General features: G+C 44.4%; 2 non-coding genes across 2 annotated transcripts; both read right to left on the reverse strand.

Annotated features, from left to right (window-relative positions):
- Positions 1 to 3,134: 3,134 nt before the first annotated feature.
- trnat-agu (transfer RNA threonine (anticodon AGU)) lies at positions 3,135 to 3,208 on the reverse strand. Its single transcript has one exon. It is a non-coding gene; the product is annotated as a tRNA-Thr (tRNA).
- Positions 3,209 to 9,427: 6,219 nt separating this feature from the next.
- Positions 9,428 to 9,500, reverse strand: trnav-cac (transfer RNA valine (anticodon CAC)). Its single transcript has one exon. It is a non-coding gene; the product is annotated as a tRNA-Val (tRNA).
- Positions 9,501 to 13,498: the final 3,998 nt, after the last annotated feature.

Here is a 13,498-nt window from a genome sequence, read left to right on the forward strand (position 1 = left end):
TAACGTTTCAGGTCGATGGCCATCACATGATTATTCCAACTCACTCAACTTGCGCCTTATAGATGGTTGAACGGCTTTTGGAAATTAGAAGGTGATTCACTCGCCGCATAATATCCAGCCTCTGAACTGCTTTTGTAACCATAGTGTTCATGTGGCTGGTCCAGTTAAGTTTCTGGTTAATGGTAACCAATAGTATGTTAATGGTGGGGGATTCGGCGATGTTAATACCGAATCCCCACAGAAGAGATTTACTGTAAAGATTCCAGGGATGAGGGGCATAAGTTTCATGGATAGATTGGAGAAGCTGGGGTTGTTCTGCTTGGAACAGAGACGGTTACGAGGAGATTTAATAGAGGTATTCAAAGTGATGAAGGATCCAGACAGAGTAGAAAGAGATAAACTGTTCCTATTGGTGGAAGGTTCAAGGACCAGATAACATAGATTTAAGGTGTTTGGCAAAAGAACCAAAGGTGGCATGAAGAAAAACTTTTCTACACAGCGAGTGTTTAGGGTCTGGAATACACCGCCCTAGGGGGTGGTGGGGGCAGATTCAATAATTGTCTTCAATAAGGAACTGGATAAGTATTTGAAACGAAAGAAAATACAGGGCAACAGGGAAAGGGTGGGGGAGTGGGTCTATCTGGATTGTACTTGCAGAGAGCCGGCACGGACTCGATGTGCCGAATGGCCTCTTTTCGTGCTGTGACCTTTCTTTGATTCTATTCTATTTGTCGGAGGCGATGCAAAGCGACCGGAGCGTGACGTAAATCGACCTGCTCATGTACATTCTCTGATAATAAATCTTAGTGTGATGCAAAGAAGAAATTCATAATTATGGTCCATATCTTTTATATTATACTGACTATAAGAGGTACTCGGTTCACCAGGCCGCCATTGTGCACATTGGTTGAAACTTCACCTCGATCACCCCTTACAGTCCCAACACCTCCGTGTAAGATACAGTTGGGTGGTAATCCAGACTTTGCTGAATTGTTCAAACACCTGTAAAGCAGCAATGCGGAAAAGCACTTCTTACCAATGAAGGGTTTTTGGTGCGGCGGCCAAAATGAAAAGCTCTACAAATTTTGGCAGCAGTGCGATTCGCACCTACATAATTCAGAAATGGAAGTCAGCATCTTAGACAACAAAGCTACTCACACACACGGCAAACCATTCAGTTCGGATGACAAAAGTCATCAAGCTGAAACATTACCTCTGGTTCTTTCTCCACAGGTGCTGCCTGACCTGCTCAGCGTTTTCAGCATTTTCTGTTTTCATTCTTGTGATTTCACAATGGCCGTTTTCCAGAAAACACCCAATTTGACCCAAGGACAAAGCTCGCACTTCACTTTCCCAACGCGCTTAAATTCGACTGTTTCCGAACAAAATCACCTCCGCGACGAACATTCAAAGGACCTTTCGCTCACGGCCAATCTCCTGTAATCGACACTTTTTCACCATTGCCGCTCTTTTCATTTCACCTCATTCCTTTACAATCGGACATTTCCACAGACCTATTACGATCAAGCGGAACATTTCCGACTTTCCTGCACCGTCCAGATTGCTAAAAGTGCAGCTTTCATCCGTCTTTCGCAGCTATGTCGCGCCGCCCGTCTCCACCGCAAATCAACTGCTCGGGGAAAAGCGCGAACGACCATGGAAACAAAATCCAGTTCTTCAGTTAACATCCCCCGTGTCACAAGATACCCCATGGAAATTTCACGGAAAAGTATGCGCTGTCCTTCCGAATGCCAGCCCTGCTTTCTTTGAGCTTGTCTCTGGAGCAGATCGAAATGTATCGACTGGTTTCAAGGCACAAATGAACATTGATGCGAACGGGACATGTGTCCCCGAGAAACAGCGGTCGATGCAGTGCAAACTTAAAGGTGTAAGAATGTGAAAGTGAATGTTAGATTCGGCAAGGCCGCAGGAAAGTCTCAATGAAATAGACCATGATTGTGGAAGGAAGGAAAAGCTGGAGGCAGCGGCGGGTCTGAATTTTGGATCATCCAACAGAGACACATGTGAGAACAAAAACAGGATACAGACAAAGGTGCTGGCGCAGAAAGAAAAAGCACGAAATAAGAGGAATGAAATGAGAGTGAAAGAAAGAATGGGAGAGAGGGAGGTGAAAGGAAGAAAGAGAGAAAGAAAGATAGAAGGGAGAGACAAAATCAAGCGTGCAATACTCAGCCCGCAAATGGGCGCTGCTCCCAATCGGCTACACTTCGCCCCACAGACCCTCATCCCATTCATACCGTCCTACAATATACAGTCAATGCTGTGCAGTGAAACAGAGAGTTTAAAGGTAGAAAGACACTCACACCGTCCTCCAATCCACTGTCAATGCTGTTCAGTGAAACAGAGAGTTTCAAGGTATAAAGACACTCACACCGTCCTACAATACACTTTCAATGCTGTGCAGAGACAGAGAGTTTAAAGGTATAGAGATACTCACCTTTTTTTTTCAAAAGTAGCACATCCCAGGAATAAGAGAGAGCGTGGGTTTGCTCTCCTGGTGTAGCTGAGGCTTGTCAGTCAAGAGTCCCCTCCTCCCAGTATTGGCTGTGGAGGAAGTACAGTGTAGATTTAATGGAATACCTTCAGCCTGACCGAGGTTATTCTGACTGGCCAGTAATTACTCGATCGACACCTTTCTCCCTTTTAAACAACGGTACATCTTTAGCAGTCCTCCAATCCTTCGGCATCACACCTGTAACCAGCGAGGATTGGAAAACGATGGTCAGAGCCTCCGCTATTTCCTTCCTTGCTTCTATTAACAGCCTGGGATATATTTCGTCAGGGCCCGGGGATTCAGGTGGAGTGATTTGGGAACTTTCATTTTCCAGTTTGCAAAAGTTTGCACCGCTGGTCAAGATCACAAGTCTCGGTCAGAATTAGGACTACTTCCGGGTTTAAACTTCAAATCGTGAATTACACCCCGACCCCAACGAGACCAGAAACAAGAACGTGTTACAGACACATTCTATGAGAGGTCTGTCTGAACAATGAAAGTGCGTTTTTGAGCAGTCATCTTGATATCTGTTCCCGCCTGAAACCTGAACAAATCCAAACACCACAGTGTTATTTTGTCGCTTAATTCCACAAATTAGGTGAAAATAATAAGTTGCATAAGGCACTGCTGGGAGTTGAACCCAGGATCCCCTGTTTACTAGACAGATGCTTTAACCAGCTAAGCCACAGCGCCAATTGGTGACAACCTGTTCACACCTCCTCTCAATAACATCTATCAGCGACACGTTATTGTCTGTTCGGGGTTCAGACCGTTTGATTTTGTCGATTTCGCTTGTCCGTTTACCTGTGCATCCCGATACTTCCTGCATTTTTTGGTGTGTTTATCTTTGTGTATCCGTCAGTGCATTGATACACCGATGATTATGTGTGCTTGTGTTTGTTACATTAAATAAATTAGGGGATCAGACAATTCTCTCTCTGACAGTAAAGAACTAATGAGCCGAACTTTATTGCAAAGTATTATTTCTTGCGGTGCTGAAACTAAAATCCGGAAGAGGAACAATCAGGGAAAAGGAGAAAAACCTGTGAGGGAAAATGAGGACAACAATCAAGATTTTTACCAGTACATGAAGAGAAAGAAGGGTGACTAAGAGTAATGTGGGCCCTTTAAAGACAGATGGAGGTGATATTGTAATTGAATATCAGGAAATAGCAGAATTGCTAAATATTTACTTCACAGAAAAGGATGAGGATAACATACCAGAGACACGAGGACAACTGTAAATAAATCATGGGGATTCAGTACAAGTAAAATAATGGCAATGGAGAAAATAATTAGATTAAAGATAGACAAATCTCCAGGACCTGATCGTTACCACCCGAGGGGACGAAGGGGAATAGGCGAGGAAATTGTACATGCTTTAGTCATGATCGTTCAAACTCTCTTGATTCAGGAATTGGTCCTTTGATTGAAACATTGTCAATGTCACTCCATTATTTAGGATGGGTAGCAGAGATGAAGTTGGAAATTATAGACCCATTAGTCTGAAGTCCGTGGTGGGGACGTCACCAGTATTCGTTATTAAGGAAGGAATGCCTGAGCACTTGGATAAATATGAAGTAATCAGAGAGAACCAGCATGGATTTATAAAGGGTAAGTCAAGTCCAACAAAGCTAGTTGAACTTTTGGAAGATATATCTAACGTGGTAGATAATGGAGTGTCTATGGATGTTATATAATATTGAATTCCAGAAGGATTCGATGAGGTACCACAGAAGATACTGTTAACATAAATGGGAGCACGTAGAATTTAAAGCAACCTATCGAAACTTGTTGGCAGTTGGTTAGAAGGTGGGAGGAAGAGACCCGGTGTATAAATGACGTAGACGATGGAATAGACTGCCGCATATTCTGGCGATTTGGAGGAGGGGACCGAGTGTAACGTATCAAAGTTTGCAGATGATACAAAGATGGGAGGGAAAGTAGAGAGTGAGGAGGACATAAAAAACCTACAAGGGGATATCGACAGGCTGGGTGAGTGGGCGGAGATTTGGCTGATGCAATGCAATATTGGAAAATGTGAGGTTATGCACTTTGGCAGAAAAAAATCAGAAAGCAAGTTATTATCTTAATGGCGAGAAACTGGAAAGTACTGCAGTGCAAAGAGATCTGGGAGTCCTCGTGCAAGAAAGTCAAAAAGTTAGTATGCAGGTGCAGCAGGTGATCAAGAAGGCCAACGGAATGTTGGCTTTAATTGCTAGGGGGATTGAATATAAAAACAGGTAGGTATTGCTGTAGTTATATAAGGTATTGTTGAGACCGCACCTGGAATACTGCATACAGTTTTGGTGTCCATACTTAAGAAAAGACATACTTGCTCTCGAGGCGGTACAAATAAGGTTCACTCGGTTAATCCCGGGGATGAGGGGGTGGACATATGAGGAGAGGTTGAGTAGATTGGGACTCTACTCATTGGAGTTCAGAAGAATGAGAGGCGATCTTATTGAAACATATAAGATTGTGAAGGGGCTTGATCGGGTGGATGCAGTAAGGATGTTCCCAAGGATCGGTGAAACTAGAACTAGGGGGCATAATCTTAGAATAAGGGGCTGCTCTTTCAAAACTGAGAGGAGGAGAAACTTCTTCACTCAGAGGGTAGTAGGTCTGTGGAATTTGCTGCCCCAGGAAGCTGTGGAAGCTGCATCATTAAATAAATTTAAAGCAGAAATAGACAGTTTCCTAGAAGTAAAGGGAATTAGGGGTTACGGTGAGCGGGCAGGAAATTGGACATGAATTTAGATGTGAGGTTAGGATCAGATCAGCCATGATCTTATTGAATGGCGGAGCAGGCTGGAGGGGCCGATTGGCCTACTCCTGCTCCTATTTCTTATGTTCTTATGTTCTTATATCCATGTTTGTCGCTGACACCAAGTTAGGTGTCACAGTGAATATTGTAAATGGAAGCATAGGGAAACTGAAAGATTAAGTGAGTTGGCAAAATTGTGGCAGATGGAGATACAGAGAATTACGAAGAATGTATATCACGGAAACAGGCAATTCGGCCCAACTAGCTTATGCCGGTGTTTATGCTGCAGACAAGCCTCCGCCAACCCCTCCTCATCTAACCGTATGTGCAGACCCTTATATTCCTTTCTCCTCCATGTGTTTATCTAGCTTCGCCGTCAACGAATCCATGCTATTCGCCTAAACTACTTGTGGGAGCGAATTGCACATTCTAACCACTCGCTGGGTGAATGTGTTCCTCTTGAATGCCATATTGAATTAAATAGTGACTACGTTATAATCATGGCCCCAATGATTTGGAGTCCCCGCATTCACAAGTACAAACACCTTATCTACGTCGAACCTATCAAACCCTTGCATAATCTTAAAGTCCGATATCAGGTCACCCCTCAGCATTCTCATTTCTATACAGAAGAGCCCCAGTCTGTTCAAACTTTCAAAATGGGCAAGTGTGAGCTCATCTACTTTCGACTGAAGTAAGATAGATCAGAGTATTTTCTAAATGGTGAGAATCTAGGAACTGTGGAGGGGCAGAGAGATTTAGGGGTCCAAGTACAGAAATCGCTAAAAGCCAGTGGAATGTTAGAAAAATGAATTTAAATGTCTCATGGCCTTTATTTCAGGGAAACCGGTATTCAAAGGGGGGAAGTATGTTCCAGATAGAAATCCCTGCTGAGACCCCATTTAAAGTATTGCATTCAGTTCTGGGCACCACCTCTCAGGAATGAAATATTGGCCTTGCAGAGGGTGCAGCGCAGATTCACCAGAATGACACCGGGGCTAAAATGGTTAAATTATGAGGACAGGTTATGCGGAGGTCGGTCCTCATTTTTCTCTTATGAATCCGGCCCCATCCGTTTCCTGTTGACGGGAGCGCGTCTGATACAAAGTCAGTCAGAATCGGATGCAAATCACATCACGGTCACAGCGGGTCTGGGACTGGCGACTGGTTTTACATTGAGTCTTTTTTAAGGGATAGGCTGTACATTGTTTGTATAATAATAATAATAATAAGTTTGATACAATTAAGGTTTTTTTCGGTTATTTCCCATTTCCACCCTCACCAGTTTTATATAGTAACAGGTAACAATGTTTAAGGGATGTGATGTGCAGTGTTGGTGGAATCAGTGTAATTTAACTTGATACATTGAAGAATCTCTTGTCTATCCCAGGCTTTTACCTTATGTTTAGACCCTCACCTAGTTTAAAATCGGTCACTCACTGATATAAATAAACCAATAACAACCCCGAAACCTCAGCGGGTATATTTGTTCCGATAATTAGTGACGGTCGCAATTTCCATTGAAATTACAATCGGCAAATCCCAGAGGCTGTTTCGGGTTTGACAAACTGTGAAACAGATTGTTTTAAAAGCCGAAAAAAGGGAAAACCCGGTGGTAGATATAAAGTTTTATACATTATCTCTTTCTGTTTCAGATTTACAATTTCTCTTTGTGTGTTGCTGACAGGAGCGGCTATAATGGAGCCCAGTTACTGGGTAATGAGCTGCACGGAGACATTGGCCTGTGTTGCAGACTGGCTCGTTGGACCTGCTCATTTCGACTCATCTCATTGTCAGCAACGGGAAATTACTGAAATTGAGGCTGGTGAATAACTGCTCGAAATACCAATCCTCTCCACCACTGGGGACTGAATCTTCCGACAAACAGGGATTTTCAATCGTGCAAGTTTCATTCACCTATTCTGCTCTTCGTTTCCCTGATCTGATTGGTGCGCCTTTCCCTTCAATTCAGGACTGATAGGAAAAACTCGATTTTACAGTCGATTTTCGGGTCATGACGTATAGTGATATTTCAAATAATTGAAATCGACCTTTATCAATCCCAATATCGTCACCTACACGTTTGACAAACGCAAAGCGGCTTCAATCACGGTTTTGCTGACACAACTCGTTCAAAGATACTGTCGGTAATTGGTGGGTCTTTCAAGTCATGACACGAACGTAACGGTTCGCACTGCCGTTTTCCCGAAGACACTTCAGATTCATGTGGAATGATTTCGCTTTGGGGGTTAAAACCATTCCCTCTTCACAAATCCGCGTTTGACCCCGTGTCTTTTAATATTTTTGATAAGCGATACCAAATCGGTTTGCCCCGTAGTTTTACTTTTTAAATATTACAGATAAGCGGAGCACTTGAGCTGTCACAGCTGTGACTTTGACTTTTCTCCCTCTCCTCTCGATCTCACCGGCAACTGTCACGAACCACAATCTTCTGTCACACTTCTCCATCAGAAAGTTCCGATTTTCAAATGAAATAACGCCCATCGCTTCAATCAACGACATCCCACGGAGAGTTTCCCAGTTTCGTCTCACACTTTCCCCAAATCCTCCTTAAAGTACCATCAAAAATTGTCCCTAAGTTAATAATAATATAATTAAAAGTTCTTATCTTCTGGGGTTTTGTTTCAGATTCCATGGCTTTTAAAGGCCACTGCGGATATTTATCGAAGTGCATCTTGATTGGAGGCTTCTTGGAGAAATAGGAGAAAGATCTCAAAGCTCTTGTAGCGCAAGCGGTCAGCGTGCGGCACTTTTATCAGCTTCAGAAATGCCCAGGTTGTGAGTTTCAGCCTCACCGAGAACAGTCGAACATTTAATCCGAACATTTTGACCGGAGTTCAAGGTACAACTGGTCTGTTCCGTCACGCATCTGCTTCTTAGTGTTCCCATGTGGGCACTTGGGTTCCTCTGGCCTCCCGTCTTACAACAGTAGGTGCGAGTTTACTTGTTTACAGGGGGAGAGGGGGCGATTAGCGTCAGCTGATATGGCAAAGGCGCCGGTGCGAAATCTTTAAATCTGAAGAACCAAACACACAATTCTTCTTTTCGTTAAGCGGATATTCATCGGGTGGAAGTTTCGTGTGGGGAAAATTTGGAAGGGAAATCAGCTGCCTGGTGTCACTGTGTAACGGGTGAAATTATTCAGCTTCCAGATGTTAATACATGAAAGGTCGAGAGGCCTTTTCCAACTCCCGTGTGGGGCAAGTTTAGCTTTTGAGCCACTGGATAAAGGGTTATTTTAATTGGTGCTAACGAATGAGAAGACATTTGGCACAAACAAGAAGAATTGTAAACTCAAGAGTTCACTGTCCATGTTTCTTACATCATGTTCAACAGAAACAAGGATTCTCCTCAACACGTTACTGAGAATTTTATAAAAGGGATCTTCAACTCAGTTCGACGTTCACGAAGGATAATTCAGAGTCCTACCATAAATTTGTACAATGGATCTTTTTCGTATATTGAGCCTGGGTCGCTCAGTCGGTCGACTCTGAGATTTCTATAAGCGGCTCGTGATTTGAGTGTGCAGAAATCAAATCCTTGTTCAGGCAATAAACTTTGAAACAGCTGGCAAGTATCTATGTTTGCGGGACAAATGACGCCTGCGATGTGTTGTCAAAGCTTCGGTGGTATATTGTTTCCCAGGGATCGGCAGTATTGCGCTGTCTGAGGCGGTATTTGCGGCCTTCCGCCAGCAACCTGTGATTGGAGGGAGCGGGGCCGGACAGGCGGCCTGAATGTCGTTGCTGTCGTGGCCTCACTCAATCCGGGAGCTGGGGAACATCGAACTTCGAAAAACGGATGTGTTTGTTGCCGCGGTTGCCATGCTGTTTAGAACGATAGTTATTAACCGAGGCAGCTCTTCAGGGTCCTTTAAAAATCTCTCACAAATCAACAAAAAACAGTCGCAATGAGGAGCTTTGAGAGGAGATTTCTGCACAGGCAGGGCAGGAAACTGAAGTGAGGGAGATATATTTTCGGTATCTGTGTAATGTTTGAGTGTGTGCAGAACTGGACAGAGAAAGGAAAATATACCGGTTCTGTATTTTATTCATATTTCACTGCAGAGTGAAATCTTGCGTGTTTTCATATTTATTGATTTTTAGTGGATGACGTTTTGAAAATGTTTCCGCCCGGTTTCGAACCGGGGACCTTTCGCGTGTGAGGCGAACGTGATAACCACTACACTACGGAAACTCTGCTGTGCAAACGGTTATACGAAATGCTCGGAAGATAGTTGCCGTCTTCAAATGTTTTCAGTGCTGGGAGACGGGGCCGGGTCCCATTCAGGGGATTAAGTTTTACAAAATAGTTTGTTGTATTAATTTCGCAAAGCTCATTAAACTCAGTAAAAAGACGAATAGTTGTTCAAATCGCCATTAATCAACCAATAATTTTCTGTTTCAGACTGACGGAAATCCAGCATGTTTTTCATTCATTCATTCACCAGGCTGAATATGGAAAGTTCAGAGGGGAAGTGAAAAAGGAAATGACGGGCAAAGAGAGAGTGTGAGAATAAACTGGCGGCCAACATAAACTGGCATGTAAACATTAAACGGGCAGTAGGAGCCGTACTCTGATAAGGGACCATGAAGGAGAGCTATTCATGGAGGCAGAGGGGATGGCAGAGATATTATATGAATACATTGTATACGTCTTTAGCAAGGAACAAGATGCTGCCAGAGACTCAGTAAAGGTAAATACAGTTGAGATCCTGAATGGGCTAAACATTGATAAAGAAGAGGTACTCGGAAGGCTAGCTGTACTTAAAGTAGATAAGTCACCCTGTCCGGATGGGATGCATCGTCGGCTGCTAAGGGAAGGAAGGGTGGAAACAGTAGGAGGTACTGACCATAATCTTACAAACATCCACAGATACGGGGGTGGTGCTAGAGGACTGGAGAATTGCAAACGTTACATCCTTGTTCAAAAAAGGTTGTAAGGATAATGCCAGCATCTATATGCCAGTCAGTTTAACCTCAATGGTGGGGAAACTTTTAGAAACGATAATCCGGGACAGAATTAACAGACGCTTGGACGACTGTGGATTGATTAGGGAAAGCCGGCATGGGTTTGTTGAAGGCAAATCGTGTTTAACTAACATGATAGAGTTTTTTGTTGAGTTAACAGAGAGGGTAGATGAAGGCAACACAGTTGATGTGGTGCATAAGGACTTTCAAAAGGTGTTTGATAAAGTGACGCACGGTAGGCTTATCAGTAAGATTGAGGTCCATGGATTAAAGGGGGCAGTAGAAACATGGATGCAGAATTGGTTCAGGGACAGGAAGCAGAGAGTAGTGGTGATTGGTTGTTTTTTGGACTGGAGGGAGGTGTACAATGGTGTTCCCCAGGTGTCAATGCTGGGACCACTGCTTTTCTTGATTTATATTAATGACTTGGACTTGCTTGTACAGGGCACAATTTCAAAATTTGCAGATGACACAAAACTTGGAAGGGTAGTGAACAGTGTGAAGGATGGTGACAGACTTCAAGAGGTTATATATTGGCCTGTGGCATGGGCGGACAAGTGGCAGATGAAATTTAACACAAAAAATGCGACATGATACATTTCGGTAGGAAGAACCAGGAGAGGCAATATAAACTAAAGGGCGCAACTCCAAAATGGGTATAGGCCCAGAGTGATCTGGTGGTTTATGTGCACAAATCGTTGAAGGCTTCAGAGCAGGTTGAGAATGCGGTTGAAAAGGTATACGGGATCCTGGACTTCATAAATAGAGGCATCGAGTAAAAAAGTATGGAAGTCATGATGAACCTTTACAAAACACTGTTTCGGCCACAACTATGGTATTGTGTCCGGTTCTGTGCACCGCAGTTCAGGAAAGATGTGAAGGCCTTACAGAGGGTGCAGGAGAGATTTACTAGAATGATTGCAGGGATGAGGGAATTTAGTTACTTGGACAGACTGGAGAAGCTGGGGTTGTTCTCGTTGGAACAGAGAAGGTTGCGGGGAGATTTGATAGAGGAATTCAAAATCATGATGGGTCCAGACAGAATAGATAGAGAGAAACTGTTCCCAATGGTAGAAGGGTCGAGAACCAGAGGACATAGATTTCAGGTGATTGGCAAAAGAACCAAAGGTGACATGAGGAAAAACGTTTTTAAATAGCGAATGGTTAGAATCTGGAATGCACTGCCTGAGGGGGTGGTGAAGGCAGATTCAAAGGCAACTGGATAAGTGCTTGAAAGGAAAAAAAATGCAGGGCTACAGGGAAAGGGCGGGAGAGTGAGACTAGCTGGATTACGATTGAGTGGAGGCGAATGGCCTCCTTCCGTGCTGTAAACATTCTACGATTCTATGAGATTTGAGCGTCGCTGGCAAGGCCAGCATTTATTTGCCATCCCTAATTGTGCTTGAGAAGGTGGTGGTGATCCAGCTCCTTGAACCGCTAAAGTCCGTGCGGTGAAGGTTCTCCCACAGTGCTGTTAGGAAGGGAGTTCCAGGATTTTGAACCAGCGACAATGAAGGTACGGCGATATATTTCCTAGGCAGGATGGTGTGTGACTTGGAGGGGAACATGCAGGTGGTGTTGTTCCTATGTGCCATATGCCCTTGACTTTCTCGGTGATAGAGGTCGCGGATTTAGGTGGTGCTGTCGATGAAGCCTTGGCGAATTGCTGCAGTGCATCCTGTAGATGGTACACACTGCAGCCACGGTGCGCTGGTGGTGAAGGGGGTGAATGTTTAGGGTGGTGGATGGGGTGCCAATCAAGCGGGCTGCTTTGTCCTGGATGATGTCGAGCTTCTTGATTGAAGCTGGAGCTGCACACATCCAGGCAAGTGAAGGGTATTCCGTCACACTCCTGACTTGTACATTGTAGATAGTAGAAAGACTTTGGGGAGTCAGGAGATGAGTCACTCGCCGCACAATACCCGGCCTCTGACCTGCTCTTGTCGCCACGGTATTTATGTAGCTGATCCAGTTAAGTTTCTGGTCAATGGTGATCCCAAGGCTGTTGATGGCGGGGAATTCGGCGATGGTAATGCCGTTGAATGTCAAGGGGAGTTGGTTAGGTTTTCTCTTGTTAGAGTTGGTCATTGCCTGGCATTGAATGTTACTTGCCACTCATCAGCCCAAGGCTGAATGTTGTCCAGGTTTTGCTGCACGCGGGCACGTACTGCTTCATTAGTAGAGGGATTGCGAATGGAAATGTACACTGTGCAATCATCAGCGAACATCCCCATTTCTGACCTTATGATGGAGGAAAGGCTATTGATAAAGCAGCTGACGATGGTTGGGCGTCGGACACTGCCCTGAGGAACTCCTGCAGTGATGTCCTGGGGCGGAGATGATTTGCCTCCAACAACCACTACCATCTTACTTGGCGCCAGGTAAGATTCCAGCCACTGGAGAGTTTTCCCCCTGATTCCCGTTGACTTCAAATTTCCTAGGGCTCCTTGAAGACACATCGGTCAAAGGGTGCCTTGATGTCAAGGGCAGTTACTCTCACCTCACCTCCGGAATTTACCTCTTTTGTCCAGGTTTGGACCAAGGCTGTAATGAGGTCTGTCGCCGAGTGGTCCTGGCGAAACCCAAACTGAGCATCGGTGAGCAGGTTATTGGTGAGTTAGTGCCGCTTGATAGCACTGTCGACGACACCTTCCATCACTTTGCTGATGATTGAGTGCAGACTGATGGGGTAATAATTTGCCGGATTGGCTTTTTCCAGCCTATTATGAACAGGACATCCCTGAACAATGTTCCACTTTGTTGGCTTTCCACCTTGGTTAACAAGTGACAGTCTAAACTTAAATGAGTTTGCTGTGTTTTCCCTGTGTTGAATTGTCACCCGTTCTCATTTTACAGGCGGTATTTTAGGACTTGGTTAAAAATGTTCCGTGCTTGTGATACAAGTAGTCTGGATTCCACCTTAGTAATACAGAAGGGCAACGTCTGCTCCACTCTATCATACAACCCCAACTAGTGCCGCCTCAGTTAAAGTACATTAACTAGTGCCCCCCACTCTTGTACAACCTCAAGTGAGTAGATACAAAGAGTGTGTGTTTGTTTGACTGTGATGTTTATGCAACAGCAGCCGCCATTCTTTCCGTTGCTATGGAAATTTTGTTCGAGACGAAAATCGAATCCCACCCTGACAGTCCTGAAGCATCAATGTCCGGACTCAGTGCACTCGGCCATGCTCTATGTCAGTGTTGTCCAAGAGAAATTACTGAC

Source organism: Heptranchias perlo, chromosome 20 (assembly GCF_035084215.1).
Source record: "Heptranchias perlo isolate sHepPer1 chromosome 20, sHepPer1.hap1, whole genome shotgun sequence".
NCBI classification, from domain to species: Eukaryota; Metazoa; Chordata; class Chondrichthyes; order Hexanchiformes; family Hexanchidae; genus Heptranchias; species Heptranchias perlo.